At 39.0% G+C, this 18,683-nt stretch overlaps 1 long non-coding RNA gene and 1 pseudogene across 2 annotated transcripts in view; one reads left to right on the top strand and one right to left on the bottom strand.

The window, feature by feature from the left end:
• Window positions 1-18,683, bottom strand: part of LOC139034478 (uncharacterized) — a 443,467-nt gene that overhangs the window by 202,215 nt on the left and 222,569 nt on the right. The window lies entirely within an intron of this gene.
• LOC139034540 (U6 spliceosomal RNA) lies at window positions 9,146-9,237 on the top strand (annotated as a pseudogene).

Genomic DNA, 18,683 nt, shown 5'->3' with positions numbered 1-18,683 from the left:
CATACTTCGAGGCCCCAAATGGAGGGAAATGCTGGTAATTACAGGAATTCGGCAACACTTTGTCTCTTGGCATCTGTACTTGGAAAAACAATGAAATAATCATGGACAAATATGATGTGAAATGTGTTTATGGAGCAGCATGTTTTATTAACACTGAGCCCAGCAGAGAGATAAGCGCCACTTGCTAATTTTGAAATTTCTATGAACTGTGGCAATTAAGCCTAATAATTATTTCAAGACTATAACAAAGATGAGTCCATTCGTACTGCATTTCAGAGAAAATGAACAAGCAGAGTGCTAACGTTCCGTTTGGATGACGATCCACCAGGGGAATTCTGTACATATCCTACCTGGTATGATTTGAAACTGGTCGTACTTCTAACATAGGGCTTCTGGTGGCTCAGAGGTTAAAGCGTCTGCCTCCAATGCGGGAGACCTGGGTTCGATCCCTGGGTTGGGAAGATCCCCTCGAGAAGGAAATGGCAACCCACTCCAGTATTCTTGCCTAGAGAATCCCATGGTTGGAGGAGCCTGGCGGGCTACAGTCCACCGGGTCGCAAAGAGTCGGACACGACTGAGCGACTTCACTTTCACTTTCATACTCCTAACATACTAGTCTCAAACTGAGGGGTCTCCCCAGGTCACATTTTGCTTCTTTGCTCATTTTTTTCTTGCTTTTGTTGTTGCAGAAACTATTTCTTGGGGGTCTTGTGTGTCTTTGATGTTAATTGAAGAGTGTTAATATACACCATGGGTGCCCATCAGGAAACAGTAGGTCTAATTGAATGAAGTAGTAAATATATTAATTGTTCTTTCCAGAATTGTCACTTTTTCCATTACAAATTTTTCTCAATAACAAACAAAAAGTCACTGATTGTCTTTAGTCTTTTGATAGAAAACTAGGGAAGGAAGGTTTGTTAGACTCGTGGGCAAAGCAAAACTCTGTTTTCCACCACCTTAGTTGAACGACAACAGGCTCGGACTTAGGATGGCAAAACTACCAGAAATTGAATTGAGTATTAAAAACACAAACAGAGAAGACATCAAATTATTGATCATTAATAAAGGTTTATGTCAAGGAAAAATTTTATATCTTTTAGTTTGTTTCCTAAGGGGGGAAGAAGACATTTCGGTTGATTCGTAGAAAATAGTATTTCCTCTGTGTTCTCCCCTCCATGTCTTTGTGCTATCTTTTGCAATTCACTGCCACTTCCTGAGTAATTTTAAAAGATAAACTTGCATATTTTACTTTGCAGCAAGAGAATGAAAACACAGTGAATAGCTGATCTCTGAGTATAAACCAGGGAACGCCAAGCTTTATTCATCTCTGTTCTTTCTTCACAGAGCAAGTTTATTATGGCATTTATACTGAAAAAAAATTATTCATTGTATTTGATACAAAAGGGATGTTGTCAATAATTATTTCTGAGCCAGAGTCCTGTCAGCAGGAATGGAGTAGGATTGCCTCCCCCCACCCACAACAAAAACCTCAGATGAGTTGATTTGCAACACTCCATCCATCCCTTGTATTTTTCCTGCATTCTCGGCAGGATTATTCCAAAACACTGGTACACGCTCCATAGTTGCAGAGGCAATTTCTCATTAGACCTGTAACTTGATAGAGAACCACATTACACAGGCATATGGAAAAGTAAATTGCACCAATAGCTTCTTTTCAATGCCTCTCTTTTTTATTTGCATCCACATAGTTGAGGAACAGAGCTGACCTTGGGCAAAAAGATGAAGCTGGAAATCTAAGCCCAGCTTCTTTCTGTGGTGTCTAATCCTCCTAACTTATGAATTACCCCAGACTCCACTACCCCACCCAACCGCCACACACATAAAAACATATGCACATACCTCAAACTCACCTTGCTCTTTGCTTCAGGTCAAAGGCTGACCTGAAGCAAATTCTGATTCCCAACACAAATGATTCTAAGTTGAGATGACTCTCCCTGAGACATTTGCATTTTAATCTAAACTTCTGTTTGTGAAATCTAAAAAACCATCTCCAGTTAGAGAAGGGGAGGAGGTAAAAGATAGTGTTCAACGACAAAAGATAAAACAGAGGGCGAACAAGATACATTTGGGAAGAAGCTCAAGTGGGAACTTTTATTTCTCCAAAAAAATTGTACTGGCCACCTCTCAGAAACGGTTTTGAAGGCGAGCATGTTCTGTTGTGTCAGAGAAATGGAAGGAAACTGTGTACAGAAAGAATCAACATGAGGAAAGTCCACCCACGTATTCTCACAATTCCACAAGCCTTATTCAGCTGCTCCCATTTAAAAAGGAAAGGAAGGGAGGAATGGAGAGAAAGAGGGAAGGCAGGAGGGAAAGAAAAAGTATCCCGCACAAGGGGCTATGGACCTAAGAAAGCACGTGCAGACACCACCTGTTTATTCCCATCCTAGTGGGCTTTAACGCCCATATCTTACTCAGAATTTAGGCTCTCAAGTCGGCGTATACGCTGAAAATCACATAAAAGCTACCATCAAGAATTTTGTTCATTGATGTCAATTCACTAAATTCAACACTAAATTCAATTGTTCCCTCCGGGTGTGCAGGCGGATTCCTGCCCACTACGCGAGGTCAGCTGCCACTGACTCTGAGTGAAAGCGGAATTCCGTCTCAGGCTATGCTGCATGCAACATCACTGGGCAGAGTGACAGACACAACTGTTCACTTACGGCCAAGGGATCCGAAAGCCGCCCTGCCAAGAATCGGTTAGTCAGTCTCAATCTGGCAGAAGGATCTAACAGGAGCACCCATCAGCTCTTGACACAGAGACTCTTAGCTTAAGTCAGCTCTACGCCTCAGTCCCTTAAGACTGGGACTTCTGGGAAAGGAGCCCCTGGTTGGCGATGATCGGAAAGAATCTCTGAAATGAAAAGCAGCATGGCAGGAAATAACTAAGATGGCAGGAAGAGAACGTCATAAAGCGCTGGCGTTAGGTTTCAGCTAAAGCACTGAAGACAAATGAGTGGCGATCCGGAGTATGCGGACGGTCAAAGGAAGAACTTTTTCTTTTAAAGCATATTCACATCCCCGAGTGTGAATACATGGTGATTAGATCGTGACTGGTAATAGGAGGGACTGCAAACATTAACACAGTTTTAAAACACTGATCAAGTGATAGACAAAAGAGGAAATCACAAATTTGATTTCACTATGAAAAAGAAATATTAGTTACAGAAATCCACATAAATTTCATAGCACTGATGGCCTTTTGCTGTGTTGAATAAAAGCTATTATAAGTATTAAAAGTATACTAGATTACTGCTGCCTTGTTTGACTTTATGCATTCTTGCATTAGTATGAGCATTTCGGCATGCTCTGCTCACTATTGTTTTTAGCCCAAATAATTGAAATATAATTTGTTTTGTTTGCCGTTACAAGATATTATTCTCTTTCATTTATTTTTATTAGTTGGAGGCTAATTACAATATTGTACTGGCTTTTGCCATACATTGACATGAATCAGCCATGGATTTACATGTGTTCCCCATCCCGATACCCCCTCCCGCCTCCCTCCCCATCCCATCCCTCTGGACGAATGAAAATGTATATTTCAATACTACTGATAGTATTAATGTGAATTGTTTATCAAACAACTATAAGAAGCCTCTTCAAAATAAATATTTATGCCAAGCTGAGTTTTCTTTTCTGTAAGAAAATAAAATACCTATGTACATATTTATTATGGTTCAGAGATTGACAGTTTATTACATTTATTGTAAAAAAATAGTGCAAATATTATTTGGAGTCATACTAGTATACTCCCAAATGCCATTAGCTTATGATGACAGAAGGTTCTCATTTACTTTGCAATTCAATGCTGATAATCCTGTGCAGAGAGCTGCTTTCTTCCACGCAGTGATTCAGGGATTCAGGATCCACCTACTTTGTAGGTCTTGTACCCCGCAGGGCTTTGTGATTCTCTGCACCCAGCCAGTAGAAAAAGAATATGGAAAGGGTCTATCTATTTTTAAAAGGCTTGCCTTACATTATTTCCACTCCATTCCCCTGCATTTTGTTTGACTACCACCTAAGGACTTGCTGCTATCACTTTTTCTCCCAACTCTCTTAGTTCATAAAGTTCCCAAAAGTTACTCTTTTGTCCCATTTCCTACTCAGAAATTAAGAACACAGGCACCGAGGACTGAGCAGGACAGTGAGGGAAAGGTAAGTGGAGGTCACTTCCTGATCCAGGAACCAAGTCGTCGATGCTCTAAAATCAGTGCAATTCTGGGGAAAGGGTTGCGCTGGGAGCTACTGGTCCTACGTCTTTATCCCACTGGCATCTCTTCCCTTAACTGTTGGGTAAACTCAAAAAAACAGTTGTGCTTTTTGAGCCTATGTTTTTGCAGTTATAAAGTAAGGAAACTGTACTATGGACAACCTCATAATCCATAATTTGTGATTAAATTACTACATAAGCCTGCATTAATTAATAACCTCATGGTCTTGCCAACGGTAAATGTATGGTTTCACTTATTCTTGAATATTAAAAATAACTCAGAGACTTTATTATTTGTACTCCTCCCACTAAAACTATATTTACTACAAATTGAATTAAAATGGCTTTTTATTGTTGTTGAGCAGCACGAACAGACAGATAATCTATATTGTTGTTGTTCAGTTGCTAAATTGTGTCCAACCCCTTGCAACCCCATGGACTACAAAATGCCAGGCTTCCCTGTCCTTCACTATCTTCCGGAGTTTGCTCGAACTCATGTCCATTGAATCGGTGATGCCATCCAACCATCTCATCCTCTGGTGCCTCCTTCCCCTTTTGCCTTCAGTCTTTCCCAGCATCAGAGTCTTTTCCAATGAGTTGGCTCTTTTCATCAGGTGGCCAAAGTACTGGAGCTTCAGTAACCAATGAACGTTGGATATCTGTCCTTCCAAAGAACATTCAGGACTGATTGCCTTTAGGATTAACTGGTGTGATCTCTTTGCTGTCCAAGGGACTCTCAAGAGTCTTTTCCAGCGCCAAAGTTTTAAAGCATCAGTTATTCAGTACTCAGCGTTCTTTGGAGTCCAAGGCTCTTTATTGAACATTTACTATATTCCATACATTTGGCTAAGTGACATACATATCAAGCTCTACCAGCCATAAGTGGCACAACTGAGAGACATCCCAAGCCAACTCTGAAACCATAACTCCACGACTGAAGCGACTTAGCAGCAGCAGCAGCCGCAGCATGGCTAGTGAGACCCACAAACCAGCGCTGGGGGCCACGGGGTAAGAATTATCATGAGGTCATTCTTCCATATCTGTGTATCCGTGAACTCAGACCAAAGAGTGAAAAAACACTCCAGCCCACAGTCCCACCAAGTGCCATTTTTCAGTTTGAATACTTAGTCTCAGACTCTTTATTTAAAAAAAAAAAAAATGAAATTTGTATAGCTTACCCTACCTTCTTCAAATGCCTTAAGTACCAATTAAGTCACTGCTCCAAAGCAATAAAAACCCAACTTCTGAGAATTAACCATATGAACATAAGGTAATGCAGCCAACTCAATTATCCACGGTAAGAGATGACAAGGAATAGTACGGCTAAATTAAATATACAGGTGTCCCCAAACCACACTTTTGCAGTCACCTAAGCTCTTAGCTAGTGCTAATAAGCTGCAAAATAGATAGATCTGAATTTTATGACTTTACCTCTCCACCCCCTACTCTTGTCTGGTTTAAGTGCTAAGGGGCAGTCAACCACCCTTTAAAAGGCAGGAAAAGCAGAGGCCGGACTGTGCAATCAATAGCCTGGATAATTAGCCTCTGAGTAATTGAGAGTTAACTGTCTTATATTAACTTCACCCCATTACTCCCAGAATATGAACAAGTCAGAACAAGTTGGACATGAATATCGGAGAGCAGAAGAAAAAAGTAGGGAAGGGCAGGAACACAGTTCTTTATCTTGGGGTTATCCTATGATGTGAACTCCAACGACACAAAACCACATGACCAACGGCAGCCTTGCAAGGTGATACCAAAGATGACAAGACAGCCCACGAGAGCTGTAAGGGACCTGCTTCCCCTCAGCACGAATTATTTTTCTCTTTTCTTCCTACAACAAAAGACTCACTCCAGGCCTTGGCTGTGTTCCCAAAAGATTGGGTAATTAAGCAGGTAAGATTTCCAAGGAGAAATAAATATTTTCCAGTTACTAGACACTGTCATTGGGCTTTGATTCAAGTGTGTATAATTTTTGAACGGGAAACATAATGAAAGGAATGTTTCACAAATTAATATAAAGCCCCGTGGCATACCTGGCAGCTTCTTACATGAAATCATTGTCTTTCGCAAGCCAGGAATGTCGACTGAGTACCCATCGTGGAAAATGCTTTTCTCCTTGTAGGATTAGCACTGGTTTTACGGAAGGAAAACTCAACTTGTAGAGAAATGCTCGTAAAATACAACTTAAGCCTATTTTTCCTAGCTGTGAAGACGTTTTTAAAAAATAGGGATATTGGTTTCTGCATAATCAGTGAAAATGGTGCCTCATATTCAGAGGTTGAGATGATAAAGAGAAGACTTAAATGACATGCAGAATTTTACAGAGTGACTAATTCAAATTAGAGGTTTGGATATAGATGCTGGGCTCTGGGACCAGAACACCAAATTACTATGCTCTAAAAATAATGTGAAACTCTGAACAGTGAAATAGCTAAGATGTTGAGGAAATTCCCCCCAAAATATAATTTTAACTATGCATTGAGAATGAGTCAAGCATAGGTTGAATGAACAATTTTAGGATGTTGGAAAATGACTGAATAATCACTGGAAGAATGAGCAAATTTTTTCCCTTATACTGGTGACAGCTTTAGAGTGATCATTCTACACTGTCTGTTCTCCTTACAGCAAAAATTAAGATAATGGTTTAACCAAGCACAGTTTACATGAACTTGACTTAGAAAATTTGAAATAATGTGATTAAAAATATATTTATAACTCATTTTATACAAAGTAGAAAATAATATGAATATAAAAAATTAAACAGCTCACAAATTGCTTAGTTTCTAAGAGGACGATGAGCTGGCTGAATTTTAAATTCATTTGAATCATTCACTACTCCTTTTTTAAATTTATTTCTAATTGAAGGGCAATTGCTTCACAATATTGTTCTGGTCTCTTCCATACGTCGACATGAATCGGTCATGGGTATGCCTATGCCCCCTCCCTTTCGAACCTCCCTCCCACCTCCCTGAATCAGTAAATACACTTACCATGTGAGAAACACATGTTTATGCTTTGTATACAATTCAGGGTGCATGTTATGTCATCATTTCCGTGTTTACCATCAGCATGATTCAAAATCTTTTTATAGTCTTTATTTTTCAAATGATTAAGTGGCCATAATGGTGCTTAGTACCAGGGGTTTAAAAAAAAAAAATCCTGGAATCAATAATTTGGTTGTAAGATTTTAAGGCAATAAAATACTGAGACAAAGGCTGTGCCTGTTACCAACTTTATTGTCTGCTGGATTCAAATGCATCCTGCGTCACCTGCTCCGTGAAAAACAGAAGGACACATTAAGTACTCCTTCCTTGGCGAGCTGGCATGACGAGAACATTCGTCGAGAGACTACAGGAAGGACTCAGCATGGGAAAAAGCCTTTCCTTCTCGGTTCTGGGGTGCTCCCAGGCTGGCTCCTGCAGCACAGGCAGCTTCTCCCGGGGCACGAACTTGCGCTGGCAGCACAGAAGCTTCCAGGGCACCGGGCTCCATCACATGCATGTGTCGTAGGGGCTGCACCCAGCGTCCAGAAGCTTCCGCGGTCATCTGCCTGAGGCAGCCTGTAACTGAAGACATCATGGCGAGAGCGCTCCCCAGCACCCTAGAGGGAGATTCCTGACAAGTTCCAAGGGTCAGAGTTCCAGCAGATTCCTCCGGAGCCTCAACACAATGATTTATCTGTCATTCAGCAAGCCACAGCTGGGCCATGACTTTTAAGATCTGCATCTCAGCTTTGAAGAGGCAGTTCCTCCTTGGGTGCTTTATCTCACCCCTAGGGATAGGGGTTCCTCTTTGCATCATCTGATCCTATATTCTTTAGAATTTTCTATTATTAGCCAACTCTTAGTAACTATAGTCCCTTGTGGTGGCTAATAATTCTTTAGTATAAATTTCCTTGTTCAAATCACTCAGTGGATTCTGACTTCCAAATGGACTCTAACTGATACAAACTATGACAGAACCATTGTTTGTCCATAATATTAATAGTATTAGATCACAGCAAATAACTTAGAGAAAATTCTGAGAAAATAAAAAATGATTTTTAAAATATGCTAAAAACGTGAATATTTGTGCATTTGAAGGAGGTATCCACTGCTTATATTTATTCTTCTAAGAAATTCTCTTGAATTATGATAATTTTAAACTATACTAGGTCTTCAGAAACCCATCCCTTAAATGTGATTGCTCCATACACACACATAAGCTTTCACACACATAAGCTTTCTAAAATGCTGTCGATGTCTTAAGAGAAGCCACAATCTCACCAAGTGTTGAGTCTGCAAATTATGCATAAATATAATGCTTTATAACTGCAAATATGAGACCACACACTGACCAAAATTACAAAATGTTTAAAAATATTTTGAAATTGCAATGAGGTATGACTTTGTTCTCAAGGCAACTCTTTTATGCATCTCTTACCAGAAGCTGTATCATGCTGATCCTGTCTGTTCCGTCAAGTATCTTTTTCCTTGCACTGAAAGGAGTCACGGGGGAATAAAATACTAAGCAGAATGGACCAGCTTCCAGCTTGCAGCCCATTGTGAATATTTATAGGGCATGTGAGTATTATTAGTCAAGTCTTTTTCTCAAAGCACTCTTTTGTTTAATATGTGATCAGAATAGTAACTGAGAAAAGAAATCTCTGTGTGTATGTGTGTGTACATGGACATATACATACACGTGCTCACATCTGTGTAACCTGCCCACTGGCATTTTTCCTATAGTGTTTTTCAGTCTCCTTCTTAGGCCCAGTTTTGTCTTTCAACTCTCACTTTATGTATCTTACAAAGCTTAGAACTAGACCTTCTTTTTCTTGAGACATAAGAAATGGAAGCAGAGTTCACTTTACAAAAACAAGATAGGCTCCTTCAAGAGAAATCAAGAATTACAGATAAGTAACACTCACTTCAGCAGCACCTATGCTAAAATTGGGATGATACAGAGAAAATTAGCATGGCCCTTGTGCAAGGAAATATGAAAATCTACAACTAATAACCATAACTCCTCTAACTTATCCAGAGGCAATTTTTGTTTCCACCTTCTATGCACATACAGACACACAAGTCACATTCTTCAGGATATTTTTCTTAACATGAAATATTTGCATCTACTGTTTTTCCAATAAATTTTTCCAATTAGTCCACTTGTATGATATATTTCAGAACCACAACATTTCAGTATTAAAAAGAGCACAAGGTAAAAGTGACTGATTAAAGGAAGATTATGAAATACAAAAAAAAATTTTTTTTTAAGTTTGAAAAAACCCTGGAACTAGGAATATTTATTTTCTAACAAAGCATTATGTTGACCAAACAAATTGCTCTTGGCTAAGTACCCCTCTTTTGGAGGAAAACAGCACTGTTTGTAATAATTAGAATTATTGAAATGCAACTAGATGCCTGAAGTATGTCCAGATATACCAGAAATAGTGATCAGATCAAAGGTTTATGGTTTGAAAGACTGAGATCTAGAATAGAAAACACGAAAGCATATCAGAACAGTTGGTTCTCACTAAGTTTTATATTTTATTCCCATGCCCCCAAAAAGGATATGGCCATCTCAAAGTCAGTTATGAACTATCACTCTCTCTTACACAGAATAGTCATAATGAACTTCACAAATCAAGTAACCCAGTGAATTAAAAGTTTGCCACAGTTTCCATACATACTTTCTACAGCAATGCCCATGCACACATACACGCACGTGTCTATTTCTTACTTGTAAGAAGAAGGTATTGTCTAAAATATCTCAAATAAAGCCTGTTCTTTGTTACATAATCATATCTCAGAAAAGTAACTTCACTAACATGTAAACTCCAGAATAATTTTTTTCTTCTGCCAAGAAAGCTAAAAGGATCAGATTTGTGTCACCATTATCTCAGAATGAGATGACATTCTCCATTATTCCAACCTCGGAGGATAAAGAATTTCCTAATATGTAATGATTTATTTTTGATGTTGAACAAGCTACTTGTGGAAATACATAAGCTGATTTAATGTATGTTTCAAAACATTATGTTCCTATTAGTAAAGAGAATCCCTTATCAGAACTAAAGACTTAAGAGCAATAAATAAATTTCCTTTACTAAAACATCAGTCAGAAATAGAAAACACAGTCTTTTTCATACCTTTCACTTAAAAGAAATTACAGTATGATTCTTAAAGGATTTCAATATGAAAGAATTTTCATGCTATTTTTTAGCACGAATATACTGCTGATTTCCAACATTAAGGAGATAATGGACAGAATCACATATTGAGAAGTTCAGTTCTTTAAAGATGAATCTGTGAAACTTCCTAGGTAATATATCTTCGTAATAAATTACATATAATTCAGAGGTTTAGACTGATCAAAGTGGCAAAGAAGAATCACTAATTAAACTTCTACTCCACAGACAGAGTTTTCACCTAGGGAAATCTCTATATAGGGTCACCACCACCTGGCTGCTTCAGAAGGCATGAGGACATTACAATTAATCTCATAATATCCTGACATTTAAACTCTGGAATCCCAAATACACCCAGAATCACTAGAAAAGTGGAGCTTTACTTTGGCAATTGAATGCCTACTACATAAAAAAAAAAAAAACAAACCTGTTTTAAGAGCATGCAGAAAATAAGACCTCTATCCTTCTAGGAATTAAAATGTAATTAAATGTGAAAATTATAAACATAAGCTTGTTTTAAGAGACAGCATTCAAACAGTAAACCTTTATCCATATATTAAGTAAACAATGGTTGCAACCCTAGCCAAAAATGTATTATTGAACTACTGTATTCAAAATTCTTCATGATTTGTTTAACCTTAAGGGTATTCAAGTACAATATTTTGCTGGCTTACGTAGAAAAGGATCATCAGTAATTTCAGACTGCTTTCCTCTTATAAAATGTTGACTCTTAGAAAACGGAAACCTCAGAGACAATATCTCCTCAAATTACATTATAAAGTGTTGCTGCGATGAAATCATTGAACGAGATGAACACTACAGATCATCAAACATTTACTTCTGAATAACAGAAACCTTGGCTCCTGTAAACAAAATCGAAAACTTGGGCAATGAGATTGTCAGGGCGGGGAAAATTTCCCTCTACCTACCCAGAGCTCTTGTGGCTGGAATAATAATAAAACTGACACAGGAAAGATTAATAGGAGATAAAGAAACAAAGTTTAATGCATGTACACAAAGATCCCATAGAAATAGAACAGAAGACACGGCTGGAGCAGGCAGCATTTACACTTCTGGACAAAGAATAAATCTGTGAACAATTACCAGGACAAAAGAACTTGGGCTTCAAGTGAAAATAATTAATTAATTAATAATTACTGAAGAAGCGAAACAGAGCTTGGACTTTGGGCAGTAAATTACGGAAGTAACAAGGCTACTTTGAGTGTACAGATTTCTCAGCCCGAATTCCCACTCTCTGGCCATAATGGCACCCTTGCACCTCATGCGGGAGAAAACTTTTAATATGAGCGATTTATTTGCTGCTTTCAGGAAGACATAGAGAAGAATCAGAAGTGTTCCTCTTGACCCACTGTTTCTTAAGTAATTTTAATTTGCAATAATCAACATGCCATCAAGAAATACTTTGGGTTGGCCTATCCATGACCCCAAGAAGGTTAAATCTCTGATGTATAAACTCAAGAGGGCAGTTTCATTAAGTAATTATAGTGTATATTCAGAATTATTAAGTGTATAAAGAATAGAGGACTTACATATTTTGGATGGTGGGGAGATAGATAGGCTCATTTTTAGATTTCACAAACACACATTTTATTTATTTATTTTTTTTCCCATTTATTTTTATTAGTTGGAGGCTAATTACTTTACATCATTACAGTAGTTTTTGTCATACATTGAAATGAATTAGCCATGGATTTACATGTATTCCCCATCCCAGTCCCCCCTCCCACCTCCCTCTCCACCCGATCCCTCTGGGTCTTCCCAGTGCACCAGGCCCGAGCACTTGTCTCATGCACCCAACCTGGGCTGGTGATCTGACAAACACCCATTTTAAAATAACCATAAGAATCACAATGATCTCAAGAGGCCCACTGATGAGAAAACCACAAGTGGTTTAGGGTTAAATACTGCTTTCTCCAACATGTAACTAACTTTTTTTTTCAGGGTAGACAATAGTTGAGGAAAAGAAGTTGCCCACTAAAATTGGCTGTAAAAGGGGGAAACAACAGTTTAGAAGTACGCTCAGATTTTGTTTTAGAATTATAAAAAGTTGGATTCCAAACTTCCTTGATGTGGGGGAAATTGCTATTTGATTCTTAAGTATCCTGAGAGTCCACCTTCACTGTTTCTCAAAGAAAAGTACCAGACACATTCTCCCCTTCAGAAGTCTGACTTCCCCACGATACATTTTGAATTGAACCACGGTTGACAGTTTTATTACAAATATGTTGCACTTGTAATTGTTACACCAAAGAAAGTGATTGAAAAAAATTTGCAAAGTTATAAAATTGGACTTCAGTTCTACAGAGAATGAAGAAATAAATGTTAGCTCTAAAAATAATATCCTCAGAGATGTATATATCAAGACGAAAAGATTCAATTTGATTTATTATTCACTTTGGGTATAACACTTTCTGATCTGGGGGAAAAAAAAAAAGTGTCTGAAATTATGCCACTTTACATACGCGGTGACAAATCGCTAGTTATAGATTTCTTTCCAAAAGTCTCTCTCTGACATAAAAATTGCTTGAAAGGGTTCTGTGCATCGCTATTTTAACATCTCCCACCACACAGTACAAATGCCAGTCTGACCACTTTGCCTTTAGGGCTTTCACAAAGCCGCTTTCTTTAAAGGTTACAGGTGAAGTTCTGTCTTCTAAGAATGTCAGCTCTCTTGACAGCTCTTCATGATGTCAACATGGTTGATACTAACATTTAGGTAAACATTTAATTTGGGAGAGGATTCTATTCATGTTTGCTAATTGTTTAGTATATTAGTTTTATTTTAAACAAAAGGCATCCTGCTGCAATTGCATAGCTTTTAGCTTTCTTTTATACTTTTCATCAGTTAAAACAACACCTTTAGACCTTTGGACCCTTAGGCACTAGAAGGCAGATGTTTTCTTTAGAAATAAATCAGTCTCACCTGGGTAAAGGAGACTTTGTCACAGTCTTCATTAGAAACCCTCAGCAACAAAAGAATCTACTGTAAAATTCTGATAACCCACCTGTGGTTGGAAGAGATTGAATCCTGTAACATTTAGGGAACTATGTTATTTCAATTTTAAAAAACTGAAATAGATATATTAAAGCTTTACTGTATTCTTACACAACTCAAAAATTAAGTCACATAAGGAAAATAAGCACAGCAAACCTTACAGCATCAGCTAAGCAAATTATTATGCCTTTCTGAATTAAAAGAATGCACAGAAATTAAGCTTATAATAGAAGGAATTCTAATGCAAATATGCAACATTTTATTTTATCCTGGTGTTTGGAAACATTTACCCTCAATACCTGAGCAACAGCCCACAGACTAAGCTAATTAGTGTTCTAAACTGTATGAAAATATTCAATTACAAATCAGGTATTTTTAAACTTTTCTACTAAAAACTGAACTGTTACTACTTTGGTTTTTCTGTGTTTTTTATTTTTTGTTGGGATTTCTTAACTACAAACTGGTTTGACAGTTTGGTAATGCTTTTGACAATGATTTAATGACAACCAAAATATACCTTAAAAACTCGAAATGTATCCTGCAAAGATTCAAAGGAAAATATATAATTTACAGTTAACAATTTTCCTGAAAATACACTTCTAAGCATAACTAGTATTAATTACAAAAAAGTAAAATAATGGAAAACAGTAGCAAAGGAATAATTCTATGTCAAGGTTTTGAAGACTGAGAGGACCAAATTGAAATAAAATATCATTTAGGCTTACTGCACCATCACACGAACGCTGTGCACAATCATCCATGTGGTTCATAAGAATCAGGATATAAAGTCTGATTCCTCCGGTCCAGCACTGACCAGTGAGAGTCCCCACGTTAACTACCCCACGTTCTGGTCTGACCACTCTCCCGCACGCTGGAGCATTCTTAAGGCATTCTTGAAGCACTCCAGGAAGCCATCCACCTCTGCCTCTGGGCAAAGTTTAAGAATGAGCATCGGTGCCCAGAGTTGCTTTGTTACATAATAGCTTTTGTTAGCATAGGACTGTTAAACTATATCCCAGTAGTTACGATGTTCCATCCTTCAAGTGCAACACAGCTCTGCTAACCTCCCTCAGACACAAGGTACATAACCATGCCACCCTGCCGTCTCACATGCCACCATCAACTTTAAGTTTACCATTAGTATGTAACCGTCTCTAAACTCTGCATTTCTAGTTTGGGATTTGTTCTGTCTCCCACCCCTGACTACCAGGATTCCATCTTAGCTTACTGGGCACTCATCTTCATCGCAGATGTGCAGTTATCTAGTTGGCAGCCATATAGTGACGTTTCTCTGCACTCAGATCTTCACCCCCAGCTGTCTGTAAGTGTTAGTCCCAGTCATGTCTGACTCTTTGTGACCCCAAGGACTGTAGCCCTCCAGGCTCCTCTGTCCATGGAACTCTCCAGGCAAGAATACTGGAGTGGGTTGCCATTGACTTCTCCAGGAAATCTTCCTGACCTGGGGATCGAACCCAGGTCTCCTGCTTTGGAGGCAGATTCTTTATCATCTGAGTCACCAGGAAACCCCTCCAGCTATCTATGACCAAGCTCAAAATCAAAATCATGTTGTTATTTTTACTGGTTCACCAAACTTGCAGCAGCTTCCATAACAGTTCATAAACTTAGGTGTTTTAAGTTTAATGTTAAAGGTAGCATATACCCTTGTTGCGGGTATATAGCATCCTAACATCCCCATATGCTGAAAGAAAGAAAGAGGGAAGGGAAAAGGATAAGGAGGAAAGAAAAAAGGAAAGGAAGGAAGGAGGGAAGGGGAGAGAGAGGGAAAGAAAGAAAGAAGGAAGGAAGGAGCGTAAGAAGGAAGGAAGGAGTGTAGGAAGGAAGGAAGGAAGAGTTCTACCTTTACCTGGTTGATTATAGGAGAAAGCTTACCTGCCTGGGTGTCAAATTTTTTCTTCAGTCATAACATGTAAATCCTTGTTTTGAACAATTTTACTTTCACAACCTGTTTTGTACAATTTTATTTTCAACCATACATTTAAAGGAATCCAAGGCCAGGTCCAATATTTTAAACAAAAGCCTGGCTGTTGACTGCTCTCTGGCAATGAAATATAGTATGATAATTGCTGGGATAAGAAAATAATAACTACATTTAATGAGACCTACTGGCCTTCCCTGGTGGCTTGGATGGTAAAGAATCTGCCTGCAATGTGGGAGACCAGGATTTGATCCCTGGGTCAGGAAGATCCCTTGGAGAAGAAATGCTACCCACTCCAGTATTCTTGCCTGGAGAATTCCATGGACAGAGGAGCCTGGTGGGCTACAGTCCATGGGGTCACAAAGAGTCAGACATGACTGGGTGACTAACAGTTAGCACATGTCAGGTTTTCTGCTATGATAGTCATGTACACTATTCATTTTTCTGGAAAACCAAGCTATTAACACGGGCAAGGAGCAGTGTGGAGTGTTGATTTAGTGGTTAGGATGCAGAGTCAGTCTGCTGGGTTTGGAACGTCAAGGCTAGTACTTCCTTAATCATATCATTTGAGCAAGTTAATTTGTCAGTGTCTTTGGTTTCTTCACCTGTAAGACAGAATTAATATTACTTTCCTTATGGGCTTAGCGGTGTGGGGTTTAAATTAGAAAAGGTATCCAATCACACAGTAAATACCTAATGCACATGAACTATTCTTGTTAGATTTAATTTATAGGTGGGAAAAGTGGGGCTCAAAGAACGTGAGTGACAACCCTAAGTCAATAGCGAGCAAAGGTCAGAGCTAAACATCCACCCTGTCAACCCTGTCTACAGTCCCTGAGTCAAGCTCCCCCCACCACACTGGACGATTTCTGAGATCCTTACCTGCAGATCATCCACAATTCTGTGATAACACTCATCCAGAGTTAAGTCATCACACTGTTCATGTATTTTTAATGGGCTTATGTTCTGACAAACTGATTCTTAATCATTTTAAAATACAGAATGTAGCTATTTTGGTACTGCTATTAGTAAACTATTCTCACATACATATGAAAACAAAAACCTTTTATACAAGTGTATAGCATTATATCATATGATATCCCACAATCATTTTGACTGGATCTTAATCATCAGATTTTTTCTCCAGACTTTTGGGAGGGGGACTGTTTTGCTTTATTTTGTTTGTTACTAAGGGCTTCCCTGGTAGCTCAGCTGGTAAAGAATGCCTGCAATGCAGGAGACCCCAGTTTGATTCCTGGGTCGGGAAGATCTGCCGGAAAAGGGAACGGCTACCCACTCAAGTATGCTGGCCTGGAGAATTCCACGGACTGTATAGTCCATGGGGTTGAGGGGGGTTGTTTTGCTTTAATTTGTTTGTTACTAAAATCAAATGAAATAATATTCATTTATAAAAATCTTTTACACTGGAATGGCTTTGTACGCTGGAATGTACAATGGATGACATTGATGTCACTGCTGCATACTGTGCTGTGCCTTGTTGCTCAGTCACGTCCGACTCTTAGCGACCCCACGGACTGTAACCAGCCAGACTCCCCTGTCCATGGGGCTTCGCTAGGCAAGAATACTGGAGTGGGTTGCCATGCCCTCCTCCTGGGCATCTTCCGAACCCAGAGATGGGAAGGCAAATTCTTTACCAGCTGAGCCACCAGGAAGTCCATGAATACTGGAGTGGGTAGCCTATCCCTTCTCCAGGGGATCTTCCTGACCCAAAAATTGAACAATTTTTGCAGGGTCTCCTGCAAAATTTTGCAGGGTCTCCTGCATTGCAGGCAGATTCTTTATCAGCTGAGCTACCAGGGAAGTTCGATACACTGTGCTATATATACTGTCAAATCTCCCTTTAAAAAATTACACCAATTCACATGCTCATGTGAGTTTCTATCTCCCCTCTCTCTTGACATTATTTAAAGTAACAACAATTTAGGGAAAGAAAATTCAAACCTTATCTGCAAGTACATTATGTTGGTTGGCTTTTTATTTATTATTTATTGGTACTCTGCTATGTTTTTTAAAACATTTAAGGTAGCTTATAACTTCACATACATATAAGAGTGACTGTTCAATTTAAAATATAAATAGTAATACATGCCAATAAAAAGAAGGGCAAGTACATCAGAAAATTTGGAAAGATTTACTCCTGATTGCTGGGCACGTCCAGGCAACAGAAATACGGTAAAAAGTAAGATAAACAATACTGTGCCATGGCAGCCTGAAGAGGCATTGGTGGCCTGGGAAGCAGCTTTGCAAGGATCTCCCCGTAGACACAGGTGGAGCAGGGTACTTCCCAGAGTCCCCAGTTCCCAGTATGGAGATGGCAGTGGACAGGCCCCAGGGCAGACAGTGACTTCTGGGTGTTGGATCAGGTCCACAGCCTCAGATATGCAGATGATACCACTTTAATGGCAGAATGCTAAGGGGAACTAAAGAGCCTCTAGATGAAGGTGAAAGAGGAGAGTGAAAAAGCTGACTTAAAACTCAACACTCAAAAGACAAAGATCATGGCATCCAGTCCCATCACTTCATGTCAAATACATGGGGAAATAATGGAAACAGTGACAGATTTCATTTTCTTGGCCTCCAAAATCAATGCAGATGGTGACTGCAGCCACAAAATTAGATGACGCCTACTCCTTGGAAGAATAGCTATAACAAACTTAAATAGCATATTAAAAAACAGAGACATCACTTTGCTGACAAAAGTCTGTGTAGTCAAAGCTATGGTTTTTCCAGTAGTCATGTATTGATGTGAGAGCTGGACCAAAAAGAAGGCTGAGCACCAAAAAACTGATGCCTTTGAACTGTAGTGTTGGAGAAGACTCTTGAGAGTCCCTTGGACTGCAAGGAGATCAAACCAGTCAGTCCTAAAGGAAATCAACCCTGAAGGGTTTGATTGGAAGGACTGGTGCTGAAGCTGAAGCTCTAATACATCGGCCACCTGATGTGAAGAGCTGACTCATTGGAAAAGACCCCGATGCTGAGAAAGATTGAGAGCAAGAGGAGAAGGAGGCAACAGAGGATGAGATGACTGGATGGCATCACTGATTCAATGGACATCAGTTTGAGCAAACTCAAGGAGAGAGTGAAGGACAGGGAAGCCTGGTGTGCTGCAGTTCATGGGGTTGCAAAGAATCAGACAAAACTGACTTAGCAATTGAACATCAACAAAGATAAACAAGTCCCTGGTGTCACATAGCTTATATCTTGGTAGAATTCATAAATTTAAATATGAATAAATATTATTCCAGTCACTGAAGAAAGATATCAAAATAATAAAAGCTTAACAATGAGTAGGGTTATCTTA

This window comes from Odocoileus virginianus, chromosome 3, assembly GCF_023699985.2.
Source record: "Odocoileus virginianus isolate 20LAN1187 ecotype Illinois chromosome 3, Ovbor_1.2, whole genome shotgun sequence".
Taxonomy (NCBI): domain Eukaryota; kingdom Metazoa; phylum Chordata; class Mammalia; order Artiodactyla; family Cervidae; genus Odocoileus; species Odocoileus virginianus.
The sequence above is the reverse complement of the archived record's forward strand: the minus strand, read 5'-3'. Positions and strand labels throughout refer to the sequence as shown.